This window comes from Fundulus heteroclitus, chromosome 1, assembly GCF_011125445.2.
Source record: "Fundulus heteroclitus isolate FHET01 chromosome 1, MU-UCD_Fhet_4.1, whole genome shotgun sequence".
NCBI classification, from domain to species: domain Eukaryota; kingdom Metazoa; phylum Chordata; class Actinopteri; order Cyprinodontiformes; family Fundulidae; genus Fundulus; species Fundulus heteroclitus.
Genome location: NC_046361.1, coordinates 24171189 through 24186081, shown reverse-complemented (window position 1 = coordinate 24186081; position 14893 = coordinate 24171189). Strand labels below are relative to the sequence as shown.

The 14893-nt window shown below is 43.3% G+C and overlaps 1 protein-coding gene across 2 annotated transcripts in view; it reads left to right on the top strand.

The window, feature by feature from the left end:
- The window catches only part of LOC105935874 (ELKS/Rab6-interacting/CAST family member 1), a 230611-nt gene that overhangs the window by 153184 nt on the left and 62534 nt on the right, over positions 1 to 14893 (top strand). The gene's annotated exons all lie outside the window — the stretch shown is intronic.

Sequence of the window (14893 nt, the reverse complement as noted above, 5' to 3'; positions counted from 1 at the left end):
TGAAAATGCCCAGAAAGACCCCTGCTAGCTGGTCAGCACATAATATAAGCATACTACCTGGCACTATGTCTGGACCTGCAACCTTGTTGATGTTGACCTTCTTTAAGGAGGTCACTTGGTGCAGATCCAGGATGAGAGGTTGATAGTGCTCCTCTGGCAGGGGAAGATGTACACGCTCCCTGCTGCTTTGAGAGTTGAAGTGTGCAAAGAAGCTGTTTAAGGTGTCGGGTTGTTGCTGGGCTGCTCTGGCCCTGGTGATTTTCCAAATCTCACGTGGCTTTGTTTTTGCTGAAGTGGTCCTCAATGTGCTGCTTGTATCTGTGCTTTGCTTTTTGGATGCCTTGTTTCAGCTTCTTTCTAGCTCTGCTGTAGAACAGTTTGTCTCCAGATCAATAAGTCAGAGTAGATTGTCCAGCACTTTCTCTGGCATTTCATCAAAAATTACTTTAAACTTAAATAAATCATAACTTTATTAAACACCCCAGTACCATGCCTACAGTCCAATTCCTACTGTTTTTTTTCAGTACATTTTCATGCTTGTGGATCATATTTAATACTTTTAGTCAAATGTTTGCAAACAAATCTTGGTTGTCATTATGTGACATCATTTGTTGAAAAAATGTAACCTATTGTTGTGCACCCTAAAATGTGTGCTTTTGGCTTGACAACCTGTTATGTTTATGTTTGAGACGTGTAGAAAAGGAAGTGGTACTTGAGTTGTTGCCATCCTGTGTTCACAAAGTCGGGTTATCAAGCCTTCAAGTCATTCTGGCTGACAACACTCAGTTTCCAAATCTTTAACGAAGCCTCTGACACTTTGATAATGTTTATCTAGCAGATATATGAAATACATTTGACAGTCACGGTGATAATACCGCAGTAGACTAACTGTTAAAGCGGCAAGTATCTTTTTTTGTGCCTTCCTAATGTCATGAAACTAAATGGATGTACAGTTTTAATGAGGCCGGACTTCATGTGACCATGAATAGCTCTAAATTTTACAAACCTTTAGACCGATTATAACTAGAAAACCCTGCCAAATCAGGTTTAACCTTCAACATTTTAAGACCTCTATATGCTCCAACTCTTAGTGTGAAAATGTAGCTAGAATTCGTTTTTTTTCTTGACACGCACACAAACAGCCACCTGGACCCCCTCACTCCTTTCTCTTACGGCTGAGCCCGTTTATCTCTCCCTCCTTCTGGCTGGAATGCAGTGGTGGCCGTCTGGTCTGGCTCATCTCTGGGAGCAGTCAGCCATCTCTCCTCTTCCCTGCTTCCACTCTAAACATTTGGCTAGTTTTGGCAGATTTGTTGATTTTTGTCTTCTCATAATTTCCCTCTTGTTGCTGTAAAACTGATACATACTTTTCCAATTAGACGCCCACCAGCACCACCAGCACCCACCAGTCGGAGCACTAGGGTGGGCGAGTGGGTGAGCAAAGTAAGTGGGCTGTATATTTTATTAGTGAAGTGAAAACACACATAGCTTGGTTGAGTTCTGGGACATCTGCTGTCATGTTTTTGACTCAGGAAGCACAGCAAAGGTAAGCATGTATTGTAATATTTTCACAGCATTATAATATAGGGATAAATAAGCTCTATAGGAAAAAAACAAGATTGCACATGCTTGTTTATGGTGGGTTTTAATATGGTCTGTCTTCTCAGTTACAATTAGTTAAAGGTTTAGCTCATGCAAACCTGTAAGAGGTTGGATTCTACGAGTGGCTGTGGGTTAGCCGCTAATTCAGTATATAAAGTATTCATAAACTTGTTGGATATCTTAAAAATACATTTAGCCAGCCTTTAGATTTAAAATACAGATTTATCTTCTCAGCTGGCTTTGGAATAAGCTTACAAGATGAAGCTTGAGCATGTGTTTTATGTTGAAAATAGACATTTTCCCTACCTCCTTAGTTGTAAATAACAATCTGTTCCAAGAACATAAATAATAATGTCACTCAACCACGCTCAAATCTTATGTCCTCTGCTTGCTCTCACTACAGGCCTCGAATATATGGGGCCCCAGACCCGTTCTGTACCTTCACATACTCACAATCAAGGAACAGCCATAAAATGCCAAAGGAATGCTTCTACAGAGTTAGAGAGCTGAGTGCTGGAAAGGATAGATCAGAAAGTAAAGAACTTAATAATGGATGTTGTGGGAACAGATATCCGTGGCGTCTTCTTGTTTTTTGGCCAACAACATGAACTCACATGGACGTAATAACATGAAAGCCCAGACATTTTGCATGCGTGCACATACGCATGCATGACACACGCACACGCCTAACCAAGGGGCAGCCGTTATTGATGGTTCCCTTGGGGATCAAGCAGACGCATCTGGTTCTGTCCCACTGACTCTCCACACTCATAATTTCAAGTAAGTCATAACACAAATTATAAACACATATCCCTCAACCGTGACGCCCAGGAATAACAACATGGAGTGCGCTGAGCTGATTTAGGGTAGACAGGGACTCTTAAATCTTTACCTTTGCCGTGTTCTTTGCTTCCTTTTACCCTCGTCTTCCATTTTTTTCTTTCTCTGGCATCGTAGGTAGGTCAGCTTCATCAAACACAAAGTTGTTTCTCTCTTGTTTCTTTACATCATGCCTGTGCTTAATTTTTAATGTTTATGATCTTACCACTCTACACACGACTAACTTCAATTATTTTGTAGAATTTTCCCTTTTTTAAGATGCTTGCTAACCCCATTTTCTCCCAATGTCACCTTCAAGTCTGGCTTTAACACCCATTAAATGTCTGCCCTGGCTAAATGATATTTTTATCACTTTCTTTTGTTTTTATCATCCTCAGCGGCCTCTTTTCTTCTCCCTTCTTCCACTTGATCCATTCAATATTTTTCTTTTCATGTCACTCTCACGCATTCGACCTTCTTATCATTTGGTCATGTCTTTTAGCCATGAATCTCCCGGCTCTGTAGATCTGAATGTCTCAATTCGTCCCCAGGACCATGAAGGTTCAATTGGTATCACATGTTGTAGCTGAGCTGAGAATTTCACCCCTTATAAATAAGATGTCAGCTCAGCAGGAGAAGTTATAGAGAGCTTTTCCATGGACTCTTGCAATACTAAAAATAAATTTGAGCCATGAGTGACTTATATAGCTGCACATCTGTTTATGTGAATGCTGTGTTTATTATGTCAGCTCCTACATCTTTATCTTGTGCTGTGGCTCTGTGACAATAGAGATCTAGCACTGGGATTTATTTTTGTTTTTATAGGAGTATCTTATGACTTAGCATTTTTGACATAGACTAATAGCTGGTGTTTCATGAAAATGCAATTCGTTGTCACCCTTAACAGTTAGACTGGATATAAAGATAATCCTTTGTTTGTGCAGGACGCCCTAAGTGAAAGTTAGCTTAGAGTGAGACAAAGAATGTTCACCCTCTAATTGCCTGCCAGAAGATACCGGACATATATTTTTCTTAGTGTGTGTTCACGTGTGTCTAACAGATGAATCCCGCCTGCCAGATTAATGTACACTACAACTGTGTTCTACATTTAAGGCCAAATGGCGACTCAAATTAGATGTGATTAAATACACCAGTGTGATTCAGGTTCAAAGGCTGTTTGTAATGCTAATCAGCGCACACACACACACATAGACACAAACACGAAGCACATAATCACTCGGTGAGGATGTGGGAGCCAAAGTTTTCTAGGGGACTAATCACAATAATACCCCCTTTTTTAATGTTTTAGGAAGAGATCACTCAGCAGAGTCCCGCAGCACCACTCAGCGAGCGCCACAAAGAGACAATCCTGCTGTGTTCAATGTTAACGCAGAGACTGGAAACAATTTAAGTCGCACTGAAGCATGGCAGCCACTGTGGTTTAGGGCCTTCCTTCTGTCTGACCTAGAATTTCTCTGTGTCGATCAATAACCTTCTTTTAAATTGTCATTGTATTTATTACTTGTAAGTAAGGTGGCAGGCAAGTCTATTTCTTCACAGCGTGCACAGCACTCTTAAAAGCTTTTTAGACAGTTGCAGTGCTTGGCTTATCAGCCAATAGTTGGAAGCATTTTTTTTTATTTCAATACAAATGTGTAAGTATATTTAAAAAGTAAACACTCAATTTGGCCTGTTCAGTGACTTGCAAATGTATCCATACCCCTAGAACTCATTCAGATTTTGTTGCATTGCAGTGAACAGACATCATCAGCTATAATACTGAATACAGGTGTACCACATGGTTATATATTGCATTCAGCATTCTTTGCCTCTCTTTACATATGGCTGTAGCCCACCCACACTCTTCCAACTCCAGAAATCAAATTTGGAGATGACACCACCTTATTTAATAAGGCCTACAACCGGTAGAAGGTCCAACATCAGGTAGAATAGCATACAGACAATAACCTGTTATTAAACATCACTAAAACCAGATGTTGTTGTACTCTTTCTGAGGATTAGAAGGAACACAAAGTGTCTCTTGGCCAGAAGAGAGAGGAGGTGGAAAGGATTGACCAAGTTCCTTGGTGTTTACATCAGTGAAGATCTGATGTGATCAATGAACACTTATATCCTATTGAAATAAAAGCTCAGCAAACCCCTTCCTTCCTGAAAAGACTCAAAAAGTCAAGTCTACCCCAACAGCTGCTCAAGAAATTTCACTGTTCACATTCCCTACAGTCAGTACTTGATAGAGCAAATGTTTGTGGCAATTAGAGCTGCAAGTCAATTTTGATAAATCTATGATCTTGCCACATCTTGCCACTGGAATTTTTGCCCATTCATCAAGGATTTTTTTTTAATTCTGAATAGCAATCTTTGAGTTTAACCAAAGATCCTCAATTTAATTGTGGTCTGGACTTTGACTAGGTCATTCTAACACTTTTAAAAGTTTCCCCTTAAACCACTTGAGTGTTGCTTTAGCAGTATATTTTGTACTTGAACTGCTGGAAAGTAAACCTTTTGTCCCAGTCTTAAATGCCAGGTAGACTGACACAGGTTTTGTCAAGCATATCCCAATTTTTAGCTAAAAGCATTTCATTTACAAGTTGCAATTGAATAAAACATGAAAAATGCCAGTGGTGGGGGGTCAGTGCTTTTGCAAGTTGTGGATAGATGCGACTATAAAAAAATGATATCAGTTGTTAAAGGTTTTAGGTTAAGAAACAATTTTCCAAATTTTGGACATCTTATGTAGTACTTTGTTAAACATTTTTTTAAACTATTTTTCTCCTACCAACCAAAACCAACAGACCAGGAGGAAATGATTAAGTAGAGAAACTTTAAAAAATCTGGAGGAGCTGCAGAGGTCCACAGTTTAGGTGGGAGAACCCGTTGACCAGACAGCTATTAGTCATCCAGTCCTCAAAACTGACCGTTTTGGAAGAGCACCAAGAAAAAAGTGAAGTTGAAAAAAGTGATAACAACTCCCAAATGCAGTTTGCCACAAGCCATATAGAAGAGACAGAAAACATGCAGGAGATGGGGCTCCACTCCGATTAGATCGCAATAAAATTCTAGTAAGTAATGCTACACATCGTACATAAACACACCAAGACACATAGTGGGGGCAGCATCCTGGTGTAGACAGCAGGGACAAGAGAACTTGTCTGAGTTGCTGGGAAGAGAGGTGGAGCTAAACATATTGCACTCCTGCAAGAAAAACTGCTGGTTGCAGAACACTTGGGGCTGGGGACAAGGTTCATCTTTTAGCAGGAAGTCAATCAGAAACGTTTAGATCAAATCATGTTCATTTGTTAGAAAGGTCCTGTGAAAGTCCAGACCTAAATCTAACTGAGTGTGTGGCAAGAACTAAAATCTAATGCTCACTGATTCTCTCCATTCAATCGGACTAAGATTGAGCAATTTCGCAACAATTAATAATTTCTGTCTGTAGATGTGCGAAGCTGCTAGAGACATTCTCCAAAAGGCTGCTTTACTTGCAATGGAAGGTGGTTTTAAAAGTATTGACTAAGGGCACTGGATACAAATCCAAACCACACTGTTTCTTTCTTTATTGGGAAATAATTCTGAGAACTTTTGATCATTTTCCTTCCACTTCACATCACCCAGTAACTTTTATGATGTAATCTATGGGATTTACTTGAAAGGATAGAAGTTAAGGGTGTCAAGATCTCATCACTGAGGTCTGGTTTGATCACCTATGCCACACACCTGTTTAACTCCGCCCTGTTTTTCATTACAGCTCACCTGTTCCACCTGCTTAGAACAGTATATATTCACTTTCCAAACCAGACAGCATTGCCAGATTATTTTCAAGCCTTAGGTGCGATATTTTCCAGCGTTTATACTTTGTCTGATTTCCTGATCCCGACCAGTTCCGTCTATCGACCACTGAGCCTGCCTGTCCTCTTACATTCTGTCTGCTTGATTGTGTACCGTACCTTGGACCTGTGACCCGACCACGTTTTGGATTATCCTCTGGCACCTCTTCGGATTTCTGACGAACCGGCTCTGACCTTGGACCGCATCCCCGACACCGATTCCGGATTATCCTTTTTTGATCATCCTGCTACTGTTTCCCTCCACGTCTCCGACCATCCGACGACTGCCGACGCACCAGCGTCCGGGACACTCAGGGCGGCCACCGCCGCGCAGCGTAAACAGCCAGCCGGCTGGGATTTTACATCGGACTCCGGAGCAAGTCTGGACATTGAGCTGAGGTTAGTGACCGTCACGTTTCTGAACAATCATCTCCTGATAGACGTGGTCACTAACCTACTGTCTCTGTCCTTAGTTTTCCTGCCGCTGACGTTGGAGTTGATTGCCCCGTTTCAGTTAAATAAACTGTTTATCGGAACTTACTGTTTGTCTGGTTTGAACACTGATTCCATCTAGTTCCGATCCTAACATAATAATCTGGCCAAAAAAGAAATGGATTCATCACCAGACAAACAGTGGCGCGTCGGCGTAGAAAATTCTATTACTCAGCTTGAGTCTGGTGTGCGGGAGATTCTGGCTCACCTGCGCCGCCAGGATGCGTCCGCCCCCCCACTTCCGCATACGCCGGTTTCAGTCGTGACGTCACAGCCCGTCACACCAGCTTGTCAAGAGCCGCGTCTGTCTCCGCCTGAATTATTTAAGGGGGATCCCGATCAGTGCCGGGCTTTTCTTACGCAATGTGAGATGCACTTTGAATTACAGCCCTCAGCATTCCCGACAGAACGTGCAAGGATCGCCTATGTCATCTCCCAGTTAGCAGGAAAAGCTAAGATCTGGGGAACGTCAGAATGGCAGAATAGCTCCAGCATCTGTTATTCATACCGAGCATTTTCCAGGGAGCTGGTCCGTGTTTTCAGCCCAGTTCTCCCCTGTCGGGAAGCTACTAGGGGTTTGTTTGATCTTAGGCAGGGGGAGAGGTCTGTGGCAGACTATATCATAGATTTTCATCTTCTGGCAGCTGATAGTACTTGGAATGAGGACGCCCAGATGGACGTTTTTATTAGAGGACTTAACGAAAAAATAAAGGATGAATTATCGACCCGTGATTATCCTCAGAGCCTGAAGCAGTTGGAGGATCTGGCTGTTCGCATCGACCTGCGTTTAACGGAGCGTCGAAGAGAGCGCAAGGCGATGACGTCAGCACCTTACCGTTCTGTGTTTCCTGCACCGGCTGTTTTTCCTTCAGCAGCTCGGTTATCGGACCCCGAACCTATGCAGCTAGGGCAAACACGTCTTTCCAGGGAGGAGAGAATGAGACGTCATCAACTCAATCTGTGCCTGTACTGTGGAGGTGAGGGTCACCGTGTTAGATCGTGCCCGTTAAAAGATCAGGTTCAGCAGAGGAGGGGAGGACTCTGCTGAGCCGCACCGGACTCCCCGTCTCCCCAGACTTTTTGTTTCCAGTGACTCTCTTAACTAATTCTAAGACACACAATTTTTTTGCATTCGTGGACTCCGGTGCGGACACTGAATTCATGGACGAGGGATTTGCCAGACGGTTGGGAATTAAGCTGCTCCCATCCCCCGTTGCTCGAAGGGTTGTCGCTTTGGATGGTCATCAAATCAACCACTCCCATCTCATCTCGGAGCCTTTGGAACTTCTGGTCGGAGGTAATCATAGAGAGAAGTTGTCTTTTTTGATTATTGATTCTCCGCAGGTTCCAATAGTGTTAGGGGTTACTTGGTTAAAAAAGCACAATCCCCTGATTGACTGGCAGAAAGTCGAAGTATTAGGCTGGGCCCCCGCATGTTCCAGTTCATGTTTGTTTTCTGCTCAGTTCCAGCAGTTTTCGGATAATGAGGTTCAGGAGGTTTATCCAGACCTGACTAAGGTTCCACTAGACTATCATGATCTTAAGGAGGTATTTAATAAGACTAAAGCTACCGCTCTGCCTCCACATCGACCATACGATTGTAGCATAGAGTTGCTACCTGGAGCTACACCTCCTAGGGGTCGTTTGTTTTCCCTGTCGCTACCCGAATCACAGGTGATGCAGAAATATATTGACGATTCTCTTAAAGCAGGGATAATTCGCCCATCTTCATCGCCAGCAGGGGCTGGTTTCTTCTTCGTTGGGAAGAAGGATGGGTCACTTAGGCCATGCATTGATTACAGGGGTCTCAACGAGATTTGCATTAAGAATCGCTACCCGATCCCCTTAATTAACACGGCATTCGATCAAATCCAGGGAGCTAAGATCTTCACTAAGTTGGATCTCCGTAATGCCTATCATTTAGTACGCATCAGGGAAGGGGATGAGTGGAAGACTGCTTTTAACACACCTACTGGTCACTACGAATATTTAGTGATGCCGTTTGGTTTAACCAATGCTCCTGCAGTATTTCAGAACTTGGTAAACGAGGTTCTCAGAGATATGGTCGGGCAGTTTGTGTTTGTTTATCTGGACGACATTCTAATTTATTCTAAAGACTTGGAGACCCACAAGAAACACGTCAGATCAGTACTTCTCCGTCTACTCCAGAATCAGTTATTTGTCAAAGCAGAGAAATGCGAATTTCATGTTTCCACCATGTCGTTTCTTGGGTTCATAGTTTCCCCAGACCAGATAGCCATGGATCCTGCTAAGATTCAGGCCGTTAGTGAATGGCCTACCCCTAAGGAGAGGAAACAATTGCAGAGGTTCCTGGGATTTGCTAACTTTTACAGACGCTTCATTAGGAACTATAGCCAGGTAGCATCTCCCCTTCATGTTCTTACCTCTTCTAAGGTCAGGTTCGTCTGGAACGAACAAGCCGATAAGGCTTTTCTCCGGTTAAAACAACTATTTACCTCAGCACCAGTATTGATTTCCCCCGACCCAGAGAGACAGTATATTGTAGAGGTAGATGCTTCCAGTTCGGGGGTGGGAGCTATACTTAGTCAAGAGGCGGCTGACGGTCGAATTCATCCATGCGCTTTCTTCTCAAGAAGCCTTTCCAGCGCTGAAAGAAAGTACGACGTGGGTGATCGTGAGCTCCTAGCAGTCAAGCTGGCTCTGGAGGAGTGGAGACATTGGCTGGAGGGGGCTAAACTTCCTTTTTTGGTTTGGACCGATCACAAGAACCTGGAGTATCTTAAAACAGCTAAGAGATTGAACTCCAGGCAGGCGAGGTGGGCACTTTTCTTTGGGAGGTTTAACTTTGCACTTTCTTATAGACCCGGGACAAAGAACGTGAAACCTGACGCCCTCTCCAGGATGTTCGAAGCGGACGAGGAGAGTACCAGTGGTGCAGAAGAATATATTCTCCCGGGATCTGTTAGATGTGCAGTTACTATGGTGGGCTTGGAGAGGGAGGTCAGAGACGCCCTCAAGAACCAGCCAGTTCCAGAAACCTGCCCTAAAGACTGCCTGTATGTTCCGGACAATCTGATCAACAAGGTACTGGACTTCTGTCACTGTTCCCGTCATTTCTGTCATCCTGGTGTCGCTAGGACCATTCGGACCATCCGGTCTCAGTTTTGGTGGCCGACTCTGCGTTTGGACGTTAAGGAGTTTGTGGCAGCTTGCCTGCAGTGCAACCAGGCTAAAGATCCCAGACGACCTCCTTCTGGACTACTTCGTCCTCTGCCTGTACCTTCTCGACCATGGTCGAACATCGCCATGGACTTCATCACGGGTCTTCCTGTCTCAGAAGGTAACTCGGTCATCCTCACAGTCATTGATCGTTTCTCTAAGATGGTTCATCTTGTTCCACTGCCAAAACTTCCCACTGCCAAGGAGATGGGAAACATTCTGGCCAGGGAGGTTTTTCGGCTGCACGGACTCCCGACTGATATAGTGTCAGACAGAGGGCCCCAGTTCGTGGCTCAGTACTGGAAAGAGTTCTGTGCTATGCTGGGTATCTCTGTTAGCTTATCATCGGGTTTTCATCCGCAGACCGATGGCCAGACTGAAAGGGCAAACCAGGAGGTGGAGACCAAGCTGCGCATCATATGTGAATCTGATCCCACGAAGTGGACACACAATTTACCATGGATTGAACATGCCATTAATTCATCACCGTCTAGCACCACTGGTCTCTCTCCGTTCTATATTGTTCATGGTTTTCAGCCGCCGGTGTTCACCATCCAGGAGAGGGACTCTAAAGTGCCATCTGCCCGATTGTCTGCCTTGAGGTGCCAGCGGGCATGGAGAAGGGCCAGGAGAACGATTATCCAGATGTCAGAGAGCCAAACCCGTAATGCCAATCGTCGGAGGATTCCGGCACCCGAGTATCAAGTTGGACAGAAGGTTTGGCTCTCAACGAAGAATCTGCCATTGCGGGTTGACAGTCGGAAGCTGGCACCTCGCTACATCGGTCCTTTTTCCATTTCTAAGGTGGTGAATCCGGTGGCCATTCGCCTTCAGCTCCCTCACACCATGAAGATTCACCCAACGTTTCATGTGTCCCGGGTCAAGCCTGTTCACACCTCAAGATTCGTGCCCACCTCCAGACCCCCTCCACCCACCCGACTGATCGACGGTGACCCTGTGTACACTGTAAGGCGCATCCTTAGGTCCAGGAGGAGGGGCAGAGGCGTGCAGTACTTGGTGGACTGGGAGGGATACGGACCAGAGGAACGTTCCTGGATCCCATCCAGGTTCATCCTGGACAAGACTGTGATTAGGGATTTCCATAAGGAACATCCCGAACAGCCCAAGGGGGCGTCTGGAATCCGCCCTTAAGGGGGGGGTTCTGTCAAGATCTCATCACTGAGGTCTGGTTTGATCACCTATGCCACACACCTGTTTAACTCCGCCCTGTTTTTCATTACAGCTCACCTGTTCCACCTGCTTAGAACAGTATATATTCACTTTCCAAACCAGACAGCATTGCCAGATTATTTTCAAGCCTTAGGTGCGATATTTTCCAGCGTTTATACTTTGTCTGATTTCCTGATCCCGACCAGTTCCGTCTATCGACCACTGAGCCTGCCTGTCCTCTTACATTCTGTCTGCTTGATTGTGTACCGTACCTTGGACCTGTGACCCGACCACGTTTTGGATTATCCTCTGGCACCTCTTCGGATTTCTGACGAACCGGCTCTGACCTTGGACCGCATCCCCGACACCGATTCCGGATTATCCTTTTTTGATCATCCTGCTACTGTTTCCCTCCACGTCTCCGACCATCCGACGACTGCCGACGCACCAGCGTCCGGGACACTCAGGGCGGCCACCGCCGCGCAGCGTAAACATCCAGCCGGCTGGGATTTTACATCGGACTCCGGAGCAAGTCTGGACATTGAGCTGAGGTTAGTGACCGTCACGTTTCTGAACAATCATCTCCTGATAGACGTGGTCACTAACCTACTGTCTCTGTCCTTAGTTTTCCTGCCGCTGACGTTGGAGTTGATTGCCCCGTTTCAGTTAAATAAACTGTTTATCGGAACTTACTGTTTGTCTGGTTTGAACACTGATTCCATCTAGTTCCGATCCTAACAAAGGGGCTATTCCCTTATAATTTAAACTAAACATTTCTTAAATTTACAGAAGATAAAATTCTAATATTTGACTGGAGGCACTCTGTTATTTTCCCTGTTATTTTCATATAAAAAATAAACACGTTTTCATTATATTTGTTTTTTGCACTTATTTATATATTAGTTTCTTAGACTGTATTTGAAAACATTGCCTTTAGGCCTCGCTGCCATGTGATGAAGAGAAATAGCAAGAATAGTGCTCTTAGTCTTGATGAATTTAAGGAGTATCTTGACCCATTGAAGACATAATTCTCAAACTAGGTCTGTATGAACTTAATCTTACAGACAAGAGGTAAAGCTGTGATACGGTTTGGACATCATTCAGCAGCCTGGTGTAAAGATGGCCATCCTGCAAATATGTTAGGGCTGTAAATCTGATGGACTGTTTATGAGCTGTGACACAATCTGCTGCATTCCTTGCCCATATATGACTCTGTGCATCAACTCTTCATTCAATTTAACAGGGCTTAAGATAGGGCAGTAGAACTTCTGCAAGTATTTGCACATTTGATTTCTCGTTAGTTTATCTGGTAAAGTTCATGAAAAATAATTTAGCATGAATTACACTGTTGTTTGATATGAAGAATTTGTTTTACTGCAGATTTTTTATGGGAATATTTAAACCTAAAGAGATGTTATAGCATGAATGGCCAAGTTGAGGGAGGAAAATACTCCTGCGTCTGAAGCAAATGATCTGATGTAAGTCCAATGCAGACCAGTGTGTGTGTTCCCATTACAGTTAGCATAAAAAAAAGGGGGTGTTAGGAGATGAAATGGCCACATTGGTCTTACTTTGTGATTAATGATGGTATTAGCTGCTCTAGTCTATGTAAGAACCTAAATGCATGGACTCACAAATATACACTCTACTTTCAAGCACACACAGAGGTCTATAAATGGCCTTGGATTGGAGAATCCAGATGTGACGTAGAGATAATTGTATTAAAAACACAAAACGTAGACTTCCAGACCAGTATGACTTTATTCAGACTTCAGCATGTTTATTTTTGCAACTGGGTTGTTTCTGCAGGGACTTAAATCATGGAATAAAAACACCCCATTGCAGGTCAATTCTAAACAGAATCCAAAGTGTACTTTAAATGCACCCAGACTCACTCTTCTACTGCTCACCTTACACAAACCCACACATTACTATACCGGTTAAATGCTTGTTAAATGCAATTTAAGAGTCTGGAGTTAAACTGCTTTGTTTATCCAACTTAAAATACCTTCAGAGACTATTGCAGTGAAGTTTACAGAATAGTTAGACTGCAAAGGGAAGAAATAGTATCCCTAATTAGTCAATGCTGCATATAAAAATACTTCTTAGAGTTTTTGGTTGTTTTCTTTTTAGTTCTTGGCTGATACATTTCTTATTCACATTTTTTTGTTGGCTAATTAAAAAAATAGGTGTGTGTGGCTGATTATCTGTGAGAACATTTCTGCTCCTAAGTGTGTTTACAAGAGTGGGTAGACGAGTGTGTGTGTGTGTGTGTCGCAATGCTGGATTTACAACATCCTGTATGATGACAGAGACTGTAATCAAATATCTGCTTTTAAGACACAGACTTTGCTGCACATGCTCCTCAGTCCTTTTGTGGTATATTTGTACATCTGGTTGTTAGTGTATAATGAACCTTGTTGCTGTGTTTCATCTACACCTGTAGAGAGTCATTCACTGCTTCCCCTCTGGAACAGGATGTACACTCACAGACACACACACATGCACTCATGCACTCTGTTAACCAGCGAAGACAGATGAAAGATGTCATATCCTCTTTTGCCTACAGAGTCTATTACACTGTTACATGCCGGTGAGTCACAGTGAGGTACCACTAATACGCCACTTAGCAGACCACTTCAAGGATGTCTGTATCTTTTCTGAGGAATCTCTGTGGAATAAATACACTTCAATCAAAGGATGGAATGCTAAAATTCACATGTCTGGTACTGCTAAATAAAATAAGTGCAACCAATTACATTCAGAAGTCCTCTTTGTTGAAGGTAATCTCAGTATTAATCATATCTTCTGTTCTGTAAAAAAACTCAGAGATTGGTCAGAAAAAAAAAAAGAACAAACACCATAATGAAGTCCAAAGAACATAACAGATATTTCTGGGATGAGGTCGTGGAGAAGTTTCATCTAGGGTTAGGTTATATAACGTAATCCCAAACTTTTTGTATGTCATGGTGCACTGCTCAATGCATCATTCAAAAACAGCAAAAATATAGAACAGTAAATCAATCAAGTTATCGCCGCATATCTAAATTGACAGACTGGGCAAGAAAAACATTAAACAGAGAAGCAGCCACTATGCCCTTGATAACACTGGAGGAGCTGCAGAGATCCACAGCTCCGATGGAAGATTCTTTTTTAACACAACATGTATTAGCTGTGCACTTCAAATATCCGGCCTTAAAGCTAGGGTATGTGATTTTTCCGGAAGTTTCCCGAAGTTCCTTTTTGAATAACTGCGCAAGACCGTCTTACCTTGCTCTTGCTCTTCAGGGGGATCACATGAAAAAAATCTCCCAAATCCACTTTGCTCTTATTTCTTTCTTCTGAGGCCTTCCTCTTCTTCTCATAAACATGAACGCGGTTCTCTTCTTGTGACTCTTGTGACATGTTCAAAGTGTACGGTGAGAGCAGCGGAGCTACAATGAATGGCTAACCACTAACCTAGCCGCTAACCGTACCCGGTTACATAAACACTAGAAATGCACACGCGCAGCCAGCCAGCAGAAACTATGAAGGAATGAGTACAGACATTGGCATTACTTGAACACCACAGAATGATTGACCTGTGAGATAACCAATAGATATATACCCCAGGAACTTGAGGGACAGAGGGGAATGATAGCAGGAAGGAAAACTCTGTCAAATCCATGTTCTTCCAACGGGCATGGATTGCTTAGAGTTTTTACAGGTCTGCAGCTCCCACAGAAAACTATTTTTTTAACCTCTTTCTTGTTAATACATAATGC